A 22,640-nucleotide genomic window follows, 5' to 3' on the forward strand; every position below is an offset into this window, starting at 1 on the left:
TGGCCTGGAAGGATGATAGAGAAGGGGAATCCACATGGAGGAAACAGTGTATGGGAAGGCATGAGGACCAGAGAGAGGACAGCACAGTCAAGAGCAGGAGCAAGCTCAGCACAGCTGCAGTGCTGTGTGGGGTGTGGAGACATAGGAGGGGAAGCCTGAGAGGTCAGTAAGAGCCAGACCACCAGTCTTTCCTGGCCAGCTGAGAAGCTTGGAAATAGTGCAACCTAGGCTTGGCCACAGTAAAGCAGGCCTGTATTGCTTTCTGACAGACGGACACTTCACAAGTGGAGGGGAAGGGGACAGCACGTACCCACCAGGGGCCAGAGGATGAGCCTTTTGGAAAGTCCTTCTGGTTCTCCTTTCCTCTGTCTCACAGGCTGGAGGGCAGTGGTGCAATCATAGCTCACTGGAGCCTTGAACTTCTGGACTCAAGCAGTCCTCCTGCCTTGGCCTCCCAAAGTGTTGGGATTACAGGCATGAGCCACTGCACCTGGCCCTTCCGGGGGCTTCTATCCAAATGTAAGGTTTGTGCAGGGACCACGTGTAGGAAATTGCCACCTTGTGGGTAATGCTGGAATTACAGATCTAGAAATGATGATGTTCCTTATTTCTGAATTCAATATGTATTTCCTAATAATTACAAGCCACAGTGCTGGAATAAGGAGCCGTCTGTCAGGTGGAGAGAACAGAAATGCATACAGAAGTCAGTGAATGTTCAGAGGTATGCCTGAAGCAATAGGTTGGTGAAGGAGGTCATGGAAAGCTTCAGAGATGACACCTGCACTGAGTCAGGTAAAAAGGGGTCTTTGGGGGCCATATTCACTTTCCATCCTGCAGCGCAGAATAGGAAAGGACTCACTCAAGGTCACACAGCTCTTCAGGGCAGAGCTGGGGCAAGCACCCAAGTTTCTGGGTGTGTCAGCCCAGAGCTCTTTCTTATACGTGGTTGGCCTTCAGTTTAAATGGGTCCCACTCCTGGTGCTCTAGAAATGGCCTTTGCAGAATCTGGTCTTCTGCTCCTGCCTGTTCCCAGGCCCCATCATGGTAATTGGTCACAGCCAGCTTTCTGATGCAGTAATGTCTTCCTTTGTGATCTGAATTCTGTCTGTGTGAAATTGCAAAACACTAAAACTCTCCCTAGGGTGAATACTGTGCTGAAGCCAGGATCTTGTCCTCCCTGGGAAGAAGAAACAAGATGTGTCCCAAGAGCATTTATCCTCAGGGACTAGCATAGTCCTTGGTACATAGGTACTTTATAAATATTTGTGATGTGAATGAATGAGTGAAGACAGGGGAGGTGGATAGGCCTCAGAGGTTAGTCCCAGCTCTCCTGTGGGCTTATCCAGAGTTGAGTCTTCTCTAGAATAGTCTGGAAAGATTAGTTGGGGATAGATTGCAAAGGTCGCTGAATGCCCAGCTAAAAAGATTGTCTTTCTTCTACTAGCAGAGGGGAAGCAAACCTGTTAGAGAACAGGGAAGGAGCAGGATCAGAATATAGGTTGGTTTCATTCCTTGTCAAAGAGAGAAGAATAGTCCCAAGTCAAAACTCTATCTTCCCCAGAAAGACATTGATATTACTTTTTGAACCCAAAAATATCGGAGACAGGTTTCAATCAATTTAGAAAGTTTATTTTGCCAGGGTTAAGGACACACCCGTGGTACAGCCTGAGGAGGTGCTGACGACATGTGCCCAACGTGGTCGGGGCACAGCTTGGTTTTATACATTTTAGGGAGAGATGAGACATCAGTCAATAGTGTAAGAAGTACATTGGTTCTGTCTGGTGTGGTGGGACAAGCCAAAGTGGGGGCTTCTCGGTCATAGGTAGATAAGAGACAAATGGTTGCATTCTTTTGAGTGTCTGATTAGCCTTTCCCCGAATACACAGTTTACATGTGAGAGAAGGGTAGAGGAATAGTCACTTATCCCTTAGTCTGGCTCAGTGAATCTGCACTTTTACATAAACAATAGGGCAGAGGAAGCAATCAGATATGCATTTGTCTGGGGTGAACAAAGGGATAACTTTGAGTTCTGTCTGTCCTTTGTACTGGACGTGTGAAGATAAGCCATCAATTTACATAGCCAAGGTGAAATTCAACAGAACTGTTTTAGGGTAAAGACCCTGAGGCCCACAGAGAATTTCCTTGTGGGTAAATTATGAGAAAGGTATGTAGCTTTTTTTTTAAATTGAAGCTTTGTAGCTATCTTATTTAGAAATAAAATGGGAAGTAGATTTGCCTGACTTAGTTCCGAGCTTGACTTTTCCCTTTAGCTTAGTGAGGGTCCGAGATAGATTTTCCTTTCACAACTTAATGAAGAAATTGCACTGGGTCTCCTAGATATCTGAGATTTTTGTTTCTAAATTTAGTAATTAAACCATATCTCTAGAGAATAACTAGAAGCTGGCCTGTGATAAGCTTACAACACTCAGGAAACAAGCACAACCTTTGTGATACACTGTTGAATTTCCTTCTGCGACATCACCCAGGCTGTGAACCCTGCTACATACAGGGCCCCAGTACAGTAACTCTTCCTAACCTGGGTCTGGTGCAGTCAGTAATCTCTTTCCTCACTCTCTGCCAACTGCAGCACCATTGCATTAACTCCTGGAAAAAAGTCTGTAGTGGAGTGCTATAGGGCTCTGTTCTGGTCAATGTTTTTATCGGTAACCTAGATGAACTCAGAGTATTCAAATGCCCCCAAATAAATTAATATACATTGGATAGGAAAAGCAATATTCAAAAAGGCTTGCATAGCTTAGCATGGTGAAGAGAAATCAAATGTTGAAATGTTCCGGAGATACATGTCAAGTTCTATGTTTGAGTTCAACACAAAAATGAGAAAGCCCAAGAGAAGGGAAATGAAATCTATCATGCTGATTTCAAAAGGGTCCAAGTCTGGAGCATGGCAGCCCCTCAGAAGTGAATCTTTACTACTATGAACCAAATTTTCCAGAATTTAAGCATTTTAAAACCAATGTCCAGAATTTAAGCATTTTAAAACCAATGTCTTAGCTTTTTTTTTCCCCCACTTTAAGATGGCTGCCTTCTCAATGTCCCCAGAGTGGTTGGTGACAACTCAATAATGACTCTTCCTTAATGGTATGAAGAGAGGAATTGTAAAATTATGAGGAAACTTGCCACAATCATCCAAGAATTTAAAATATCCATTTGAAGTCTGGGAAACGGAGCCAGGAAGCACGTTGTGGATGGGCACTCCTGGAAGAGATAGCATCTCCGTGTGCCTAGAAGGAGAAGAGCTTTGCAATTCTTTTCTATGAACCATGTGACAAAGATGTACCAAGAACTGCTTCTATCAGTGAAGGAGACAGCCTGGTTTCAGAGGAAATGCATTTACAGTGTTTCTTTGCTTTTAGACATCCAGCAAAAGAGGTATGTTGTACTCAATCTTTGTATTTCTCATCTTCTTTTTTCTTTCATCATTTTCATTTTGAGAATAAGTATGTATGGGGCCTCTCCTGTATCCCAGATATCATGCTGAATCAGATCTAGCTGTGGCTTCCAAGCCACTCTGGCCTAGAAGGGGGCTGTGACTTTGTGACTGTGTGCTCAGTACCTGGCACATAGTCGGCTCCCAATGATAGCCGATGTTCACTGACTGCTTACTGTCTGTCAGGTACCCTGCTAAGTATTTTATGTCTACTAGCTGATTTCAGCCCCACTGTCCATAAGGTGGTCATAGCTTATCTTAGATAAAACTGAGGCTCAGGGAGGTTAACAGTGAAACTTGCCTGAAGTTACACAGCTGGTAAATGATGGAGTTGGCCCTCAAGTCCACACTTGGAACCACTGCACCTGACTATTTCTCCATAAGTATGTGTTAAATGAACAAATAGACGTATGACATAAAAGGATGTAGGCCAAGCCCAGACAGAATATTGCATCACGGCGATCAGAAGATACTTCATGCAGATTCTGCTTGAGGCAGGATTTAATGAACAAGAGTGATGCCCATCAGTAGAGGTGGGAGGAGCCACTCCAGGCAGGAGCGAAGAGGTCAGGGTTGGCAAACACAAATGGCCTGGGTTTGTCAGTTATGGTGCCTGTTCACTGCCTTGATGAGTCTCTCCCACTCCACCATGGCCGATTCGATCAGGGGTGTTGTGGACTGAACTGTATCTCCCTCCCGAATTCCCATGTTGAAGCCCTAACTCCCAGTACCTTAGAATGTAACTGTATTTGGAGATAGGACGTTTAAAGAGGTAATTACATCAAAATGAAGCTTTATCCTTAAAATAAAGGATGGACCACATGGTGCTTGCAAGTCCTCTACATTCTGTGCTGTGTTTGCTATGGTAACACCAGCTGCTAGAACAAATAAGCCCCACTCTTCACCCGCTTATTACAATAGAAACTTGCTTCTTGCTCACGCACTAGTCTGTGAGAGGACAGCCTGTGTAGAGGACAGTTTTTTCTGCATGGTGATTCATGGACCCAGATGCCTTCCATCCTGTGATTCTATATCCTTCAGAGCCTTAGAGTCCAACCAACAGATGGGGAAGAAGAAGGTGGGAAAGACACGCTTGTTCCCTGGCCATCTTGGCCTAGAAGTGACACACATCACTTTGGCTCACACTCCATGGGTGAGACCTAGTCCATGTCTGTCTCTAGATGCTGGGGTGGCTGGGAAGTATGGCCTGGGATGAAAAAATCCTTACTTTATAGAAAGGGAGCAGGAACACCTGGTGGACAGCTAGTGTGTCCTGCCATGTGGTTGGAATTCAGTTCTGAACTTGTCTCCAGCCTCTTCTCCCCGCAAATGGGCTGCCTTGTTTCCAAGAGAATCTGGAAGCCCATGGTCCTAGTGTATTGCCTTAAGGCAGAGTCCTGGTTTATTGCCTGTAATAATTTTTACAGCTAACCAAAGGGGCCATGGCTGCTGGGCAAAGCTCCGACAGCTCAGGGGGATGGTGCCCACAGCAGGAGCTTGAAAGGGCCAGCAAGAGCCCAGGAGAGAGGAAATAGGAGTGTAAGTCCTACATTTGCAGCAGGAGAAGGGGAGGAAGAGCTGAATAGTCAGCAGTGTTCTGGAATGAGGAAGTGGGCTGCCTGCTTGCTTTCATTTCTTAGGTAAATATTTGCTGGAAATTTGCCTTTTCTCTGAGTTTTTTGGTGCTGTGACGAGAACTGGGCAGAACATCAGCTCATCAGAAGCAGTGACATCCAAGAGCCCGGAGGAACCTGAAGAACAATTGAGAGAAGCCTCCTTTGCCAACGTGTTGCCCACCAGGGCTGCACGTGGTACCCCTGCTCCAAGATGCTTCCCAAAAACACCAGGTAAGCTTTAAGAGGCAGATCTGAGACAAGTCACGCTGGATAGCGGCATATTCCTAGCAACTGTCTTCTTTGATGCTGGTGATTAATGAAAACCAGGAGAAAGGCATGTTTCAGCTAATTTGTAGACAGGCTGGCATGGAGGAAATAACATAGATAGGCTACTTGGTCAGTGAATAGATTTCCTTTCATCTTCAGTTCAGAGACAGAGTGGAGTGGGCAGAGCCCAGATGTGTTGTTAGGGGGCCTGGGTTCAAATCCTGGAGTTTCCTCATCTCTGAATCAGGTGTGATACCTCCTGCCTTACCTAAACCACAGCTTTGCGAAGATCGTATGAGAACAAGAATGTGAAAGGATTCGAGATCTGTAAAGTCTTTCCCCGATGGCAGGAATTAAGAATTCTTATTCTAAACTTCAAATGTGTTAGATCCAAGAACTGAAAGCCTACTCCAAAATATAACAAAAAATCCAACCGTCACCTTCTGGTGTCACAATATCTGTTTAGAACTGTGGAGGATCAAAGAGGGAAATGAGCCAAGAAAACACCAACAGGGGTGGGACTGTAAACTAGTTCAACCATTGTGAAAGTCAGTGTGGCGATTCCTCAGGGATCTAGAACTAGAAATACCATTTGACCCAGCCATCCCATTACTGGGTATATACCCAAAGGATTATAAATCATGCTGCTATAAAGACACATGCACACGTATGTTTATAGTGGCACTATTCACAATAGCAAAGACTTGGAACCAACCTAAATGTCCAACAATGATAAACTGGATTAAGAAAATGTGGCACATATACACCATGGAATATGTGCAGCCATAAAAAATGATGAGTTCATGTCCTTTGTAGGGACATGGATGAAACTGGAAACCATCATTCTCAGCAAACTATCGCAAGGACAAAAAACCAAACACCGCATGTTCTCACTCATAGGTGGGAATTGAACAATGAGAACACATGGACACAGGAAGGGGAACATCACACTCTGGGGACTGTTGTGGGGTGGGGGGAGTGGGGAGGGATAGCATTAGGAGATACCTAATGCTAAATGATGAGTTAATGGGTGCAGCACACCAACATGGCACATGTATACATATGTAACAAACCTGCACGTTGTGCACATGTACCCTAAAACTTAAAGTAGAATAATAATAATAAAATTAAAAAAAAAAAGAAAACACCAACAGGAATAATCAGAGTCACTTGGGAAAGGAGATTCCCAGAATCCCACCCACGGGAAGAGGGAGGGAGCCTGAGCACAGTGGATGGAAAAGACCTGAGGCCGGAAACAGACCAGAGGGACGGCTTGCAGGACCAGTGGACAGGGAGCACAGGAGGCAGCCAGAGGTGGGCAAAGACTGGAACTGGAAGGTCTGAGAGCATTATTCCTTTCCTCTCTCTCTCCAGCTGGCCCCTTGGGCTGGGAGAAGGGAAAGGCTAAGAGGAGGATGTTTAGGAAGATCCCTCTGGTCATAGGATGGAAAATGGTTAGGAGGTAGGAGCCGGAGCCGGAGGCTACTGAGATAGTCCAGACAAAGGGGACAGTGGCCTAGACGAAGGTGGTGGCTGTCAGGGTGGAGAGATGTGTCTGGATTTGGCAGGGATTGGAGAGGAAGGAGTGGAGGATGACTTTGGGTCCCTGACTTGGATGAATGGGTCGGGGGTGGTGCCACTCCTGAGATGAGGATGCCAGGGGAGGAGCAGGAAGTTGGGGTGTTCAGATGGGGCATGTTGGACTGGGGTGCCCATGGGACATCCAGAGACAGATAACCAGGAGGCTGACAATTGGCCCTGTGGTCTGGAATTAGAGGGAAAGTCCAGGATGGACCCAGAGAATGTGGCTTACCTTTTGGTGCCAGTTGTGCCCCTTGGACCCTTGACTTTCCTTTGAAGTCAGCACCATGCCCCTGAGAGCTTCTACCCATCCCTCTCAGGGCCCCCTCTCCATCACGGTCCTCTTCCTGGGTATGGTTCAGCTGGTCAGGGTCCTTCTCACAGGGCGAGGCCCAGCCTGAGCATGTAGTTCAGGTTTGTCTACCAGTGAGGGGTGGGGGAGGGGTGTCACTGTCCCCACTAAGGATCCCAGACATGAAACCTTTATCAACGTCTTAATGTCATTGTAGTGCCTGAATATGTTTCCTCTTTGGAAAATATAAGAAGAGTTCAAACTCCAGCTCTGCCAGCCTCTAGCTAAGTGACTTTGGGCTTTTACTTAACCTCTCTAAAGCCTCAGTTTTCTCATCCGTGAAGTGGGAATACATGTTACACAGGTCGTGAAGGGTTAAGTGAGACAATAACTATAAGAACCTCATCCAAATGCCCAGCACACAGCACACATTCAATAAACAATGGCTATTATTATTGTTATTTCTATTAAGTGAAAAGAAATGAAAAAGAGTATGGCTTTATTAGACAAGAAAGAAAGGAGGTAGAAAAGAAAAGTTTTTGTCTTCTGCAACAACCAGTTTTTTTCGTGGTAGCACTCTCTGAACTTTTCAGACATGCATGAAAACACCCTCCATGCACATTTTCTAAAGCAGGGTGCCAGCCGGAGCTGACCATTCCTAGCCAGCCGTACAGCAAGGTCAAAATGAATGGAGAAGTCAAGGCAAAGACAAAGAGAACAGAGATTTGGACATACAGAGAAGAAAGAGAGAGGCTCTGGGAGAAAATGAAATAAAAACGGGCTGTTTATGTGTGGGCTTGATTGCAGAACTTTTCCCTGGTTCTCAGAAGGTCACAGAAAGTGGCAGACATAGAGACAAGCCAACACACAAAGAGAGAAAGGCAGGGGGGCCACATGTGATGCTCTGAGGGGCTGTCAGAGGCAAGCCTGCAGGGGAAAAGGAGAAACTGGGAAACAACCAGAAAGACAGTCAGCAAACTTATGTGGGTTTATGGTAGTCATGGACTTCCTCTTATTTTATTTTAAAAATGTAAGCTTTTTATTATGGAAATACGCAAACCCATGCAAAAGAAAAAGAGAACAGTATCATGAACCGCCAGCTTCAACAATTGTCAACACGTGGCCAGTCTTGTTTCATTGATACTCCCCCATCCCCTCCTCCTCTCCTAGGCAGCCTATTATTTCATCATGGATTTCATTTTTGTGTTTTTGTTTGAGACAGAGTCTCACTCTGTCACCCAGGCTGGAGTGCAGTGGTGCAATCACAGCTCTCTGCAGCCTTGGTCTCCCTGGCCCAGGTGATCCCCCCACCTCGGCCTCCTGAATAGCTGGGACCATAGACATGCACCTCTAAGCCCAGCTAAGCCTTTTATTTTTTGTAGAGATGGGGGTCTCCTTGTGTTTCCTTGGTTGGTCTCGAACTCCTAGGCTCAAGCGATCCTCCCCCGTCAGCCTCCCAAAGTGCTGCGATTATAGACTTGAGCCACCATGGCCTGCCTGGATTTCATTTTTGAAAAGAATTCTGCTTTCTCCAGGGAATTCTTAAAGTGGTGTACAAGTGATCTGATACAGAAGTTTGTTCTCAAACCTACACAAGCCCCTGCCATTCTCTCATCTTGATTCTGAGAGAGCCCAGACTGCCCTGACCATAGGAGCTGAAAATTATATTGAAATCAAAACTTGACAGTCAGAGAGTTCTTTTACGATCATCCAGATTGTTAGCATTCAATGCCTGGCTCCCCAGCTTGCTAGCTGCGTAAGTTTGGACAACATTCTAGATCGTTCAGTGCCTCAGTTTCCTCATATGTGAAATGGGGTGATAATGTACCTTTCCCATAGGGCTGTTGTGAGGATGAAACGAGGTGGTAAACATACTAAATGTTTAAAACAAAGCTTGGCACATAGTAGACCCTTGAGGGATGTTAGCTTTCCATCCACCCGTTTAGGAAGCATGAGTGAGTGCCTACTGTTGCCAGAGATATGGGCAGGAGCTGGGCACAGGGAGCTAAATGAGAAGGGCCTCTGCCCTCGAAGAGCTCCCCATCCAGTGGGGGACACAGGCCTATGAAAAGTTAGCTCCAAACAGTGGACTGGTGGCTGTGAAACTGGGCCGTGTCCCAAGCAGTCCATCCCATCCCCTCAATTCAGAAGTGAGCAAACAAAGACCTATGGGGCCCCTGAGCCTAAGGAGCCACAGTGCTTAGCAGCAGAGCTGGGATGGACTCAAAGTGGATTTTCCTTACTGGGCCTCTTCACATGAGGGCTTCAAAGGAGGCCGGTGGCTCAGGAGGGCACCTGGCCCATGCTGGGCAAAGGTTCTGGGCTTTGGGTCAGTCTTCCTGCAGTAGGGAAAGGTAAGATTGGTCATGGGGCCAGGCGTGGGCAGCCGCTCTGGCTACTGGTTAACCAGGTGGGGACTGCAATTCACTGCACGGTCAGGGGCCCAAAGGTAGTGGAGTCCTTGGCACTTTCAGCCCTAGCAGAAGGCCAGGGATGCCAGCCCGGCTGAGCACAGCCATTCGTGGCACTGGACTGGGGCTGGGGGGTGGAAGGCAGAGCCTGTGGGGAATGGGCGAGGTTGCCACTGCTTACCAGATGCTCTGGGGACAGAGGAGTAGACAGGGTCCAGGCTCCGAGGGGGTAGAAATGCAACCACTGACAGTCCCCTGTCAGTTCTGTGAAAGGAAAAACACCTTTCTTTTGTCAGAGCTGTCCAAAAGCGGGGAAAAGATTGAGAAAAGAAGCACTACTCTTTGGGCACGAGGCCGGGCACTCAACTCTCATTGTATCTCATCCACACAGAGCCCTGGAAGGGGGACACTGGATCCATTTTCAGGATGAGAAGAGTAAAACCCAGAGAGGGGCACGGCTTGCCCACAGTCACACAGCTGGCGCGTGGTGGAGCTGGGACTCACTCTCATGGTCCTCCTGGCTCCAAAGCCCACGCTTTTCCACTGAGCCTGGCTCGCTCAGCAAGATGGCCGGGTCGACCTGGGAGGTACAGAGTTCCTACCCCTGAAAGTGCCCAAATGGAGCTTCAGGGCTGCCCTGTGGGGAGGGAGAGTGACAGAAAGTGCGGAGGCATTCACACTTCCCATGGGTGGATGCTAGCCTGTGATGCCACTGCTTCGAGTGGATGAGGGGCCAGGAGACAGCTCAGCTGTATGCAGGCCAAGTACACACAGTGCAGAGTGTGTGTCTCCCTGGCACCTGCCCTTCCTGCATTCTCTCCTTCCTTCCTTCCTTCACTCACTCATTCATTCAGCAAGCATTTACTTGGATTTATTATGTACCTTGCCTGAAGTCCAGAAGTTCAGGGTAAGGGTTGGGTAAGGGACGGTTGGAATTCACAGTTGAATAAAACGTGTTTCTAGCTTTTGAAAACCTCACAACTGTAAAGTGAGAGATGAGATGTGAAAAGTGTCCCTATAGCATGAAGAAGATGTGATGAGTGCTAGAGAGGACGCTCAGCCAAGTTCAGTGGGGCTGGGAGAGGAGAAGTGGGAGGGAGGAGGGAATGACTTTGGGTCAGGGAGGAGCGAGCAGGAGGGCCCAGAGAGGCGATAAGGTCTGAGCTAAAGTTTCCACCTGACCTCACTTGCTGTTTACACATCTGAGCGGGTCGCGAGTGTTTAGGATCCTGCAGTGTGAAGACACATTTTTGCAGAATGCGTCAGAGGCCTTCATGGACAGATGGCCCCCTAGCATCATCTAATAGTCAAGTTTGTTTGTGTTTTCTTTTTCCAAACACTTGGTTGAAACCCATTAGTGGGTTGTAAAATCAATTTAGTGTTTATGACCAGCATTGTACAAAATGAATGGGACAGAGTACAAATGACTTGAACCAAATTGGGACTACCAAAGGGCACTGAGCATGGTAAGGGTATTGTTTTGTGAAAATTCATTAAACATGCATGCACAGAAATTTGTTAAACATGCATGTGTGCACACACACACATCTCAACTGGGTCATAGTTGTAACTATGAGTCGTGTGTTACATATGTAACACATACAATTGTGACTTGTAGTTAAAAAATTTTGTCTGGTCCAATGTCCTCATTTTACAAAGTAGGGAAAAAGGATTTGTGCAATGCAGAGCATAGAGAGAAGAGCATAGGGTGGAGTGCTGGCTTTCTCTTGAGTTCTTTTATTTAACCTTGTTGTCTTTCCTCTAAAGCATAGTTAATGTTGACCTTGGTCCTAGAAACTCTGACATCTTCATTATTTTAGGAAATGCCAGAGCCAGGGTCACTTGTGCCTAGTGGTATGCTGGGAAATGTATCATAACTGGCTCTTGAAAAAGTATGCATATGTATATATAAGCTTATTATAAATTATACTGATATAATACATTTTACATAATTGACAAAAAATATACAATATCTTTATTGCAAATTCCATTCAGCCAATTAATTCTCATAGAATGCTTTCCTTAATTTCTGCTGAATTCATCTGTAGCCAAGCTATGATTGCAATTGATGAGTGAACATAGTTTCAACATGATTATTGGTTGATATTTTTATTTATAATAATGAGCAAGACAAATGGGAAAAAACAGAGACTAGATGTAAGTCAGGACTTGTTTGTTGATTGTCAGGAGCTACTTTGCTGAGTGGGGTAAACGTTTTTGAATTCTGGAAGAATATTTTCTCAATTATTTCTGCTATGCACTCTGTAATAGTTACAAACATGTTTTTAAATCTGCATTATTAACATTTTCTCTGTCACTTTACAGGCAATCTACAAAACAATAAATCAAGCCCTGATTTGTAGTGTTTGCCTATTGCCATGATATAAACACTCCCCCCATGGCTGATGTCAAGCGAGGTGATGTCACTGAATATGGAGTTGGAAAGCGATGCACAACAGCACATCATAACAGTGTTTACATTATACAGATGCAATAGATGTAAATAATCCCAAGAACATAGATGATAGTAAAAGGTAGCAAAACAATAGGGAAGTGATGAGTTTTGCTGTTTAGAGACAGGGTCTCCCTGTGTTGCCCAGGCTGGTGTCAAACTCCTGGGCTCAAGAAATCGTCCTGCCTCAGCCTCCCGAGTATCTGGGACTATCGGTGCCCATCACTGTGCCCAGCTTGAAGAGATGAGTTTTGAGTCTTTTTTTTTCTTTGTTTTTAATATAACTTATTTAATTATAGGTTTATATAATTTAATTTTTAAAAACAATGGTGGTGCTTCACAACTGGCTTGCAGAATTCCTTAGAGCATGACAATTGGTTCTTCCAATTTGGCACAAGCCAGCCTCAGCACCTCTACATCTACCTCAGACCTCCAAGGCAGGATTCTGGGGAATGAACTAGGGGATCCATGGGATTCACAAAGGCAGGGCAGGGCTGGTGCAGGATCAGACATCCCAAAGCACACATGGCTGCATTGCAGAAGGCATCACGTGGATGCACACTCACACGCACTCTGCACACACCCCTTCCTCCTTCCTTAACCCACTCTGCACTGAGAAGTGGGAACCGTTTCTTCTGTACCCACAAGGTGGTCAGCGCCCTGCTCGATGAGCACAGTGAGGGACCTCAAAAGTCCTGGGCAGCTGATGCTTCTGCTCTCTGCTCTCTGGGCCTCAGTTCCCTGGCAGAGAGTCCCATGGAATTAATCACCATTCCCTGAGCCTCTTTGCCAGGCACTGGACTGGTCTCTGAGGACAGAGGTGAGTTGGCCACAGCCTGGAAAGCCAGGAAACTCTGGAGCTCCAAGAAGCCACCTGACTGAGCCAAGGACTGGGACAGAGGAAGGGGACGTGAAGGGGAACCTGACTCCCACTCTTGCTTCCTCCTGGGTAAATCATTACACCTCGCCTGGCTTCAGTTCCTCATTTTAAAAAAGGGCTGATGCAACCTACCTTATAAGATTCTAGTAAAGGTTGAGTTAGGTAATATAAAATAGCAGAGTGCCTGGGACATAGGGACACAATAAAGTGACACCAATCAGTGAAAACTACTGTCATAGGTTTAACTTACTACTACAGAGTGATCATGTTAGGACCAAAGAAAGCAGAAGGATGAGGGAGACGCCACCCCGCCCCTGCCGGCAGACAATCAGTGGCACATGTTGGAGAATGGAGGGAGGAATATAGATAACTCTGTTCTAGATGCAGCACGTAGGTGTATGTCGCTCTTCAGATTGACCCTCATTTTATTTATCCTTTAAAATAAAAATTTAATTGACACATTGTAATTCTACATATTTATGGAACACAATTTGATGTTTTGGTTTATGCATGTGCTGTACAATGATCAAATCTGGATAGTTAGGATACCTATTATCTTATACGTTTATCATTTATTTGTGTTGAGAACATTAAAAACCTCTGCTTCAGCTATTTTGTAGTATACAATACCTTACTGTTAGCTCTAGTTACCCTACTGTGCAATAGAACACCAGAATTTATTAATCTTTTTTAATTATCACTTTGTACCCATTCACCAACTTCTCCCCATTCTTCCTTCTCCCATTCCCTCCCTGGTTTCTGGTAACTACTGTTCTACTTCTGTATCACCTTTTTAAAAGATTCTGCATATGAGTAAGATCATTTGGTATTTGTCTTTCTGTGTCTGACTTATTTCACTTGACATAATGTCCTCCGGGCTCGTACATGTTGTTGCAAATGATAGGATTTCATTCTTTTTTATGGCTCAATAGTATTCCACTGTGTATGCACCACAATTTCTTTATCCATTCATTTGTTGTTGAACACATGGGTTGATTCTGTACCTTGGCTATTGTGAATAGTGCTGCAGTAAACATGGGAGTGCAAATACCTCTTTGATATACTGATTTCATTTTCTTTGGATAAATACCCATACTGGGGGTTGCTGGATTATATGGTAGTTCTAGTTTCAGTTTTTTTGAGGAACTTCTCTACTGTTTTCCATAATGGATGTACTAATTTACGTTCCCACCAAAAGTGTGTAAATGTTCCCTTTTCTTCACATCCTCACCAACACTTGTTTTGTTTTGTCTTTTTGAATAGCCATTCTAACTGTAGTGAGGTGGTATCTCATTGTGGTTTTGATTTGCATTTCCCTCATGATTGGTGATGTTGAAATTTTTCATGTTGGCCATTTGTATGTCTTCTTTTGAGAAATGGCTATTAAGTTCTTTAGCCCATTTTTTTGTTGGGTTAAATAACTAGTTGTGCTGTTGAGTTGTTTAAGTTGCTTATATATTCTGGGTATTAACTCCTTGTCAGATAGTTTGCAAATCTTTTATCCCATTCTGTAGGTTGTCTTGTCACTCTGTCAGCTCTTTCCTTCACTGCACAAAAGCTTTTTAGTTTGGTGTAATCCCGTTTGTCGTTTTTGTTTTGTTGCCTATGCTTTTGAGGGCTTACTTTAAAAATCCTTGCCCAGCCCAATATCATCAAGCATTTCCCTGATGTTCTCATAGTTTCATAGTTTTAAGTTTTACATTTAAGTCTTTACCATTTTGATTTGATTTTTGTATGTGGTGAGAGGTAGTGGGGGTGTCTCATTTTTCTGCATGTGGATATCCAATTTTTCCACCCCCGTTTATTGAAGAGAGTGTCCTTTCCCCAATGTGTGTTCATGGCACCTTTGTGAAAAATCGGTTAGTTGTAGATTCATGAATTCATTTCTGGGCTCTCTGTTCTGTGCCATTGTTCTACGTGCCTCTTTTTATGCCAACACTATGCTGTTTGGGTTAGTATAGCTTTGTATTAATAGTATATTTTAAAGTCAAATAGTGTGATGCCTCCAGGTTTATTCAGGATTGCTTTGGCTATTTGGAGATTTTTGTGATTCCACATACATTTTAGAATTGTTTTTTACATTTCTGTGAAGAATATTATTGGTGTTTTGATAGGGATTGCATTAAATCTATAGATTGCTTTGGGTATTTTATGGCTATTTTAACAACATTAATTCTTTCAATCTATGTACATGGACCATCTTTCTATTTATTTGTGTCCTCTTTAATTTCTTTTATCAATGTTTTATAGTTTCCAGTGTAGAGATCTTTCACCTCTTTGGTTAAGTTTATTCCTAGGGGTTTGTTTGTTTTTTCTCTCTCTTTCTTTTTTCCTTCCTTCCTTCCATTCCTTCCCTCCCTCCCTCCCTCTCTCCCTCCCTCCCTCCTTCCTTCCTTCCTTCCTTCCATCCTTCCTTCCTTCCCTGTATAGCAATGATATTTTTATATTTTGATTTGGCCTCCTGACACTTTATTGAATTCATTTGCTAGTTCTAATAGTTTTTTGTCAAGTCTTTAAGACTTTCTAGATATAAGATTATGTCATCTGCAAATGGAAACAATTTGACTTCCTCATTTCCAATATGAATGCCTTTTATTTTTTTTTTTCTTGCTTAATTATTCTGGTCAGGACTTCCAGTACTATGTTGAATAGAAGTGGTGAAAGTGGGCATCCTTGTCTTATTCCTGATCTTAGAGAAAAATCTTTCAGCTTTTCCCCATTCAGTATTATGTTAGCTGTGGGCTTGTCATACATGGCCTTTATTGGATCGAGGCACATATATTCTATGCCTAATTTGTTGAGAGTTTTTATTTTGAAGGGATATTCAATTTTGTCAAATGCTTTTTCAGCATTTAATGAAGTGAACATGTGGTTTTTGTCTTTCTTTCTGTTAATGTGGTGTATCACATGTATTGAAATGCATTTATTGAACTATTTTTCCATTCCTGGGATGAATCTCACTTGATGATAGTGAATGATATTTTTAATGTGCTATTGAATTTGGTTTGTCAACACCTTGTTGAGAATTTTTGCATCTATGTTTATCAGAGATATTGGCCTGCAGTTTTGTTTTATTGTGTGCCCTCATCTGGTTTTGGAATCAGCATAATGCTGGCCTTGTAAAATGCATTTGGAACTATTTCCCTCTCCTCAATTTTCTGGAATAGTTTGAGAAGAATTGATATTAGCTTTTCTTTAAATGTCTGATAGAATTTAGCAGCAGAGCCATTGGGTCAAGGACATTTTGTGATGAAAAACTTTTTATTACTGACTCAATTTTCTCACTTGTTTTTCCTCTATTCAGGTTTTCTGTTTCTTCATAATTTAACCTTCGGGTGTTATATGTGTCTAGGCATTTATCCTTTTCTTTTATGTTTTCAAATTTGTTTGCATATAGTTGTTATTCATGAGTCTCTTATGATCCTTTGTATTTCTGTGGTGTCAGTTGTAATGTATCCTTTTTCATCTCTGACTTTATTTGCATCTTCTCTCTTTATTGTTAGTCTAGCTAAAGGTTTGTCGATTTTATCTTTTCAGAAAAGTAACTCTTTTTTGCTAAGTTTTTAAAAATTGCTTTTTTTTGGCCTGGTGTGGTGGCTCATGCCTGTAATCCCATCACATTGGGAAGCTGAGGCAGGTGGATCACCTGAGGTCAGGAGTTGGAGACCAGCCTGGGCAACATGGTGAAACCCTGTCTGTACTAAAAATACAAAAATTAGCTGGGCATGGTGGCACAAGCCTATAATTCCAGCTACTGGGGAGGCTGAGGCATGAGGATCACTTGAACCTGGGAGGCAGAGGTTGCAGTGAGCTGAGATCACACCACTACACTCCAGCCTGGGTGACAGAGCAAGACTCCATCTCAAAAAAAATAAAAAAATAAAAAATAAATGAAGTAAAAATTGCTTTTCTTGGCCTTGTTTCATTTATTTCTGACCTCAACTTTATTACTTACTTATTTCTAACAATTTAGGGTTTGGTTTGTTTGTGTTTTTCTAGTTCCATGAGGTTATTGGAAATCTTTCTTCTTTTTTGATGTAGGTATTTATGGCTATACACTTCCCCCTTAGAACTGCTTTTGCTGTGTCCCATTGGTTTTGGTACAATGTGTTTCCACTCTTATTTTTCCTCAATAAACTTTAAAATTCCCTCTTTAATTTCTTCATTGACCTAGTGGTTATTTGGGAGCATGTTGTTTAATTTCCATACATTTGTACTTCTGCTGTAGTGTTCCTTCTGTTATTGATTTCTAGTTTTTATACCATTGTGGTCAATATAAAAATTCTTGAAATGATTTCAACATCTTGCATTTGTTAAGACCTATTCTGTGGCCTAATACATGATCTATCCTGGAGAATGTTCCATGTGCAGTTGAGGAGAATGTGTGTTCTGCAGTGCTGGGTGAAATGTTCTGTACATGTCTGTTAAGTCCATTTGGACTATGAGCAGTTTAAGTCTGATGTTTCTTGTTTTTTGTTTGTTTGTTGTTGTTTTTTGTTTGTTTGTTTTATAGAGACAGGGCATGTGCCACCGAGATCAACTAACTTTTAAAAAATTTTATAGAGAAGGAGTCTTGCTATGTTGCTCAGGCTAATCTTGAACTCCTGGCCTCAAGTGATCCTCCTGCATTGGACTGCCAAAGCATTGGAATTACAGGCATAAGCCACCATGCCTGGCCTAAGTCTAATGTTTCTTTCTTGATTTTCTGTCTAGATGATCTGTCCCTTGTTGAAAGGGGGATGCTGAAGTAACCTACTGTTACTGTATTACAATCTATCTCTCCTTTTAGATCTAATAATATTCATTTATGTTAGGGTGCTTCATGATATATTATTCATAATATTACATATTCATCACATATTAGGGTGCTGCAGTGTTGAGTGCATATATATTTACAGTTGTTAATCCACTTGTTGGATTGATTCCTTTGTCATTAGATAATGACCTCCTTTGTTGCTTTTTATAGTTTTTTACTTAAAATCTATTTTATCTGATAAAATGTCTATCTCTTTTATCCTTTCAGGAGTATGAGTACTCCTGCTCACTTTTGGTATCTGTTTGCATGAAATATCTTTTTCCATTCCTTTACTTTCAGTCTGTGCTTGTCTACCAGTGAGGCTAGTCTCTTGTAGGGAGCATATAGTTGGGTCTTATTTTTCAATCCATTCAGGAGCTCACTTTAAATTGGATAATTTAATCCATTTATATTCACGGTTATTATTGATAAGTAGGATGTACTCCTGCCATTTGTTTTCTGACTGTTTGGTAGATTCTTTTTTCTTCCTCTCTTACTGTTTACCTTTGGTTCAGTGTTTTTCTGTGTTATTAACCATTGTTTACTTTCTTTTTCTTGTTTGTGTGTCTTTTTTAATTTCTTTTTTTTTTTTGTAGTTATTACGGGGCTAACACAGAGTCTTGTAGTTATAATAGACAACTTTAAGCTGATAATAATTTAATTTTGGTTGCATAAAAATACTCCATACTATTGTTCTCCTTCCACAATTTATATTTTCATTGCCTTAATTTATATCTTTATTGCATGTTCCTTAGCCACTAATTGTAGCTCTTATTGACCATTTTGACTTTTACTTTTCATACTAAAGCAATGAAAGATTTACATAGCACCATTATAACACTGGGGTAGTATCAGTTTGATTATGAATGTACCTCTACTGGTTATTGATTTTTAGCTTCCAGTTGCAGCACTCCTTTAAGCATTTCTTTTAAGGCTGGTCTAGTGGTAATAAATCCCCCCAGTTTTTGCTTATCTGGGAAGGTCTTTATTTCTCTTTCATTTCTGAAGGATGAGAGTTTTGCTAGATATAGTGTTCTTGGTTAACAGGGGTTTTGTTTTGTTTTGTTTGGTTTTTCAGCACTTTGACTATGTCATCCCATTCTCACCTTGCCTGCAGGGTTTCTGCTGAGAAATCTGCAGAGATTCTAATGGAGATTCCCTTATATGTGACTTGATGCTTTTGTCTTATAGCTTTTAGATTTCTTTCTTTGTCTTTGATTTTTGGTCATTTGATTATAATGTGCCTCAGAGAGGATCTTTTTGGGTTGAATCTAATTGGGGATCTTTGTGCTTCCTGGATCTAGATGTCCACGTCTCACCCAAAACTTGTAAACTTTTCAGCTATTGTTTTGTCAAATAGGTTTTCTGTGCCTTTGTTTATCTCTTATCCCTCTGGCATTTCTATAGTACAGCTATTTCTTTGCTTAATTATTTCTCTTAAGTCTCATTGACTTTCTTCATTCCTTTTTTTTCAGGTTCAGACATGTATATATTTTTTACTTACAAATATTCATCTGATCGAAATTCAGCATAACCTTTATTGAACACTTAACAATTGTTTTGTATTTAAAATAACATTTCATTCAAACTTTATATAATTCAGTAAAGTTTTTATACAGCAAGCAATGCTTAAAACCTGGAAAATCTGTAGAAAATAGATTTTCACACAAAATAAGAAAAAGAAAAATGTGAGGTATCCCTCATACACACATATACATTCATTCTGGCCCATGTACATGCACACACAAACACACACCTGTGTGTTCACACAGACATATTCATTCTCACTCACAAAGTGGCTGCAGCATAGGCAAAAGATTGTAGGTCCAAAGGAAAATGATTGATTGTTCTAATAAAGAGTCCATGTAGCTAAGAAAAAACTAAAACAAAACACAGTAATCTTCTGAGGAAATTGCTACCTCAAAAAATGTTCTCAAGGTGAATTTGAGATCTAAGCCTACTAAATTACTTTTGCACAACAGCTCCCTGCAGTCCAAGGCAACTTGTGCAAATAGAAGGAATCAAATGAAACTAGTTTCTGTACTTTCTTTTTCTTTTTTTTTTTAATTTTTTTTGAGACAGAGTCTCGCTGTGTTGCCCAGGCTGGAGTGCAGTGGTGTGATCTGAGCTCACTGCAACCTCTGCCTCCTGAGTTCATGCCATTCTCTTGCCTCAACCTCCTGAGGAGCTGGGACTACAGGCACCTGCCACCACGCTCGGCTAATTTTTTGTATTTTTAGTAGTGACGGGGTTTCGCCGTGTTAGCCAGGATGGTCTTGATCTCCTGACCTCGTGATCCGCCTGCCTCAGCCTCCCAAAGTGCTGAGATTACAGGCCTGAGCCACCTGTACTTTCTTAAACAAGGATGTAGGATGCTCACAGGTGCCTAGGGGCACTCTCATCCTGCCAGGTACTGCTGCAGTGCCATCTTTGCCTTGTCACAAAGGTCTGAATCTGGTGGCTGACTCAGTTTATGTAGAATATCTATGATGCCCATGTCTCATAATTTATCCTGGCATTCTTGTGAACCTTCCTCTTCATTCCATATGAGGTTTGATGTACAAAACATAACTGAAAGCTGCAGTTTGACATGTGAATGGTCCATGTAATATTTGATTTTCTGAAGGATATCATCATTGGTCATAATACATTCTTTGCTGTTGTCTCATCTTCTATATTGGCTAAGATGCACAGTATCTACTCTTTGACCTTAAAGTTATGTTCCCCTTCCAGAATAAGGATGACAGCTTGCATAATTTGCTTTCCATGAGTACTCATTATTTTATTATATGAAGCCAGGTCAAGAGGAGATTTCTAAGAAGTCCCAGTGTCTTCATCAGCACATTCAAATCTGGATCTGATAATAACCAGAATAGCTGTTCAGTACTCAAGCTTTGTAACATGTCTGCTTTTATTTTTTGTTCAGCCTGAAATGCCATATTCATTAAAGCCCAAATTCTGCTCACTCGTAAAGCAGGATTTTCACTCAGGGTTAATCCACAAAGTAGCTTTACAACTCCTGATTTTAAAATTGACTCTTTCCTTGGAGAAAATTCAAGAAGATTATATACCATGGAAGATGCTACTACTAGGACTTCATCTGGTGCATTTTGTAAAATCTTCATTAAAGGTTTTCACAGAGTGTGATCCTAGAAACTGTTTTGAAGCTGCTGCACAGATCTGAATAAACGGTGCAAACATCTGACAGCAGGAAACCGCACCTTGACACTAGACTCAGACAAGCCAGTCACAATTCAGTCCATCATATTTTCAGTCTCAGGGCTTTTCTTCTGAATGTCTTCATCATTTGCTCTAAGAGAGTCGTAGAGATTAAATGCAGCCTGGCAGAGTTCATGAGCGTGTTTTAAAACATGATCAAGCCTTTTAATATCAGTGATGGCACTCAATGAGTTGGGATACTTGAAATAGTCAGCAAGCATGGCAATGAGGTGATCAGTTACACTAGCGATTCTCTGTAGCTCAATATCTGGTTGAATCAGATAGGCAAATGTCTCAGCTCCTTTAACTCTCTCCTCTAGTAATCTCTTCTTACTGCACATTTGAACCAAATAAGACAATGTCTTTAATACAGTTGTTATCTGTCTGAATTGCTCCAGCTGTATACGTGTAAGTTAAACATTTTGCTGATGTAAGCTGCATCTCAATATGCTTATCCCTCTGTAACATCATCACAAAAATCTGTGGTAACAATTCTCCATCAACTAAAACATTTACCAGGGTAAAACTGAGAAACATTTCAGTGCTTGCATTTGAACTTTGTAGAAGAATGAGGTGAGTAAGTGAGCAATATTCTTAACTGCACCACGGCTAAATAAAATTGTTTGATGATCTGACCCCTTTACAGCAGTGTGAGACGATCTGACAGATGTACTCCTGGATATAGTGGAACCTGCTAAGCAGTGCCATGAGGTGCGGTGTCACTGTGGCATCTGTAAACAGTAGCTCCTTTGGAGTGACAGGACTGGAGAATTCCAGTAACTTTCATTCATGGTCTGAAAGGAAGCTCATGCAGATTGGGGTCTCCAACAGGCACACCATCTTGAGCCTTCCCGCTTGGCTGCTCTCATTCTTTTTTATTCTCATTTTCTTTTTTTTTTTAATTCTCATTTTCTTTTCTGACTAGTTTATTTCAAAAGACCTGTGTTAAAGTTTCAGAATTCTTTTTCCTCCTTCCTCTTATCCTCCTTTTCCTCCTCTTCCTCCTTCTCTTGTGGTCTGTTGCCAGCCCCATTCTGCTTCCACTTCTTGTACTGTGGGTATTGAGCACATCCTGAGTGCTCCTACAGTCTGTGGCCATGTTGGCTGATGTGTTTACTCTGATCTAGTCCCAGTTGCTCTCTATCTTTCAGGGTCTTCTGGTAATTTCCATGTCCCTGATAGAGCTCCTTCTTGCTTTCTAGTATGGTTATGCATTCTCTCTCTCTCTTTCTCTTTCTTTCTCCTTCCTTCCTTCCCTTTCTTCCTTCCTTCCTTTTCTTCCTTTCTTTCTTTCTCTTTCTCTTTCTTTCTTTCTTTCTTTCTTTCTTTCTTTCTTTCTTTCTTTCTTTCTTTCTTTCTTCCTTCCTTCCTTCCTTCCTTCCTTCCTTCCTTTCTTCCTTTCTTTCCTGTCATTTTGAGGGTTTTGTATGGGATGAGGAGACTGGTATATATACTCTGTTTACCTCCCTGAAAGCAGAAGTCTGACTTTTACAGTTCTATCACATATCTGACAGTTTGGGTCTCATCCACCCCCTCCCCACCACTTATCAGATACATCAGATCCATGGTTAGACATAACTGTAGAGCACTGGCATTTTAATGACTTACTGGGGAATATGCCAAGCTTGTGGAATCCCCAGAGGAGTCCTCTTCTCTGAGACATCTGAGGGAACAGTAGG

General features: G+C 42.3%; 1 pseudogene; it reads right to left on the minus strand.

Moving 5' to 3' along the window:
- Nucleotides 1-20,140: 20,140 nt before the first annotated feature.
- Nucleotides 20,141-21,464, minus strand: LOC129048052 (armadillo repeat-containing protein 8-like; annotated as a pseudogene).
- Nucleotides 21,465-22,640: the final 1,176 nt, after the last annotated feature.

Source organism: Pongo abelii, chromosome 13 (genome assembly GCF_028885655.2).
Source record: "Pongo abelii isolate AG06213 chromosome 13, NHGRI_mPonAbe1-v2.0_pri, whole genome shotgun sequence".
Classification (NCBI taxonomy): Eukaryota; Metazoa; Chordata; class Mammalia; order Primates; family Hominidae; genus Pongo; species Pongo abelii.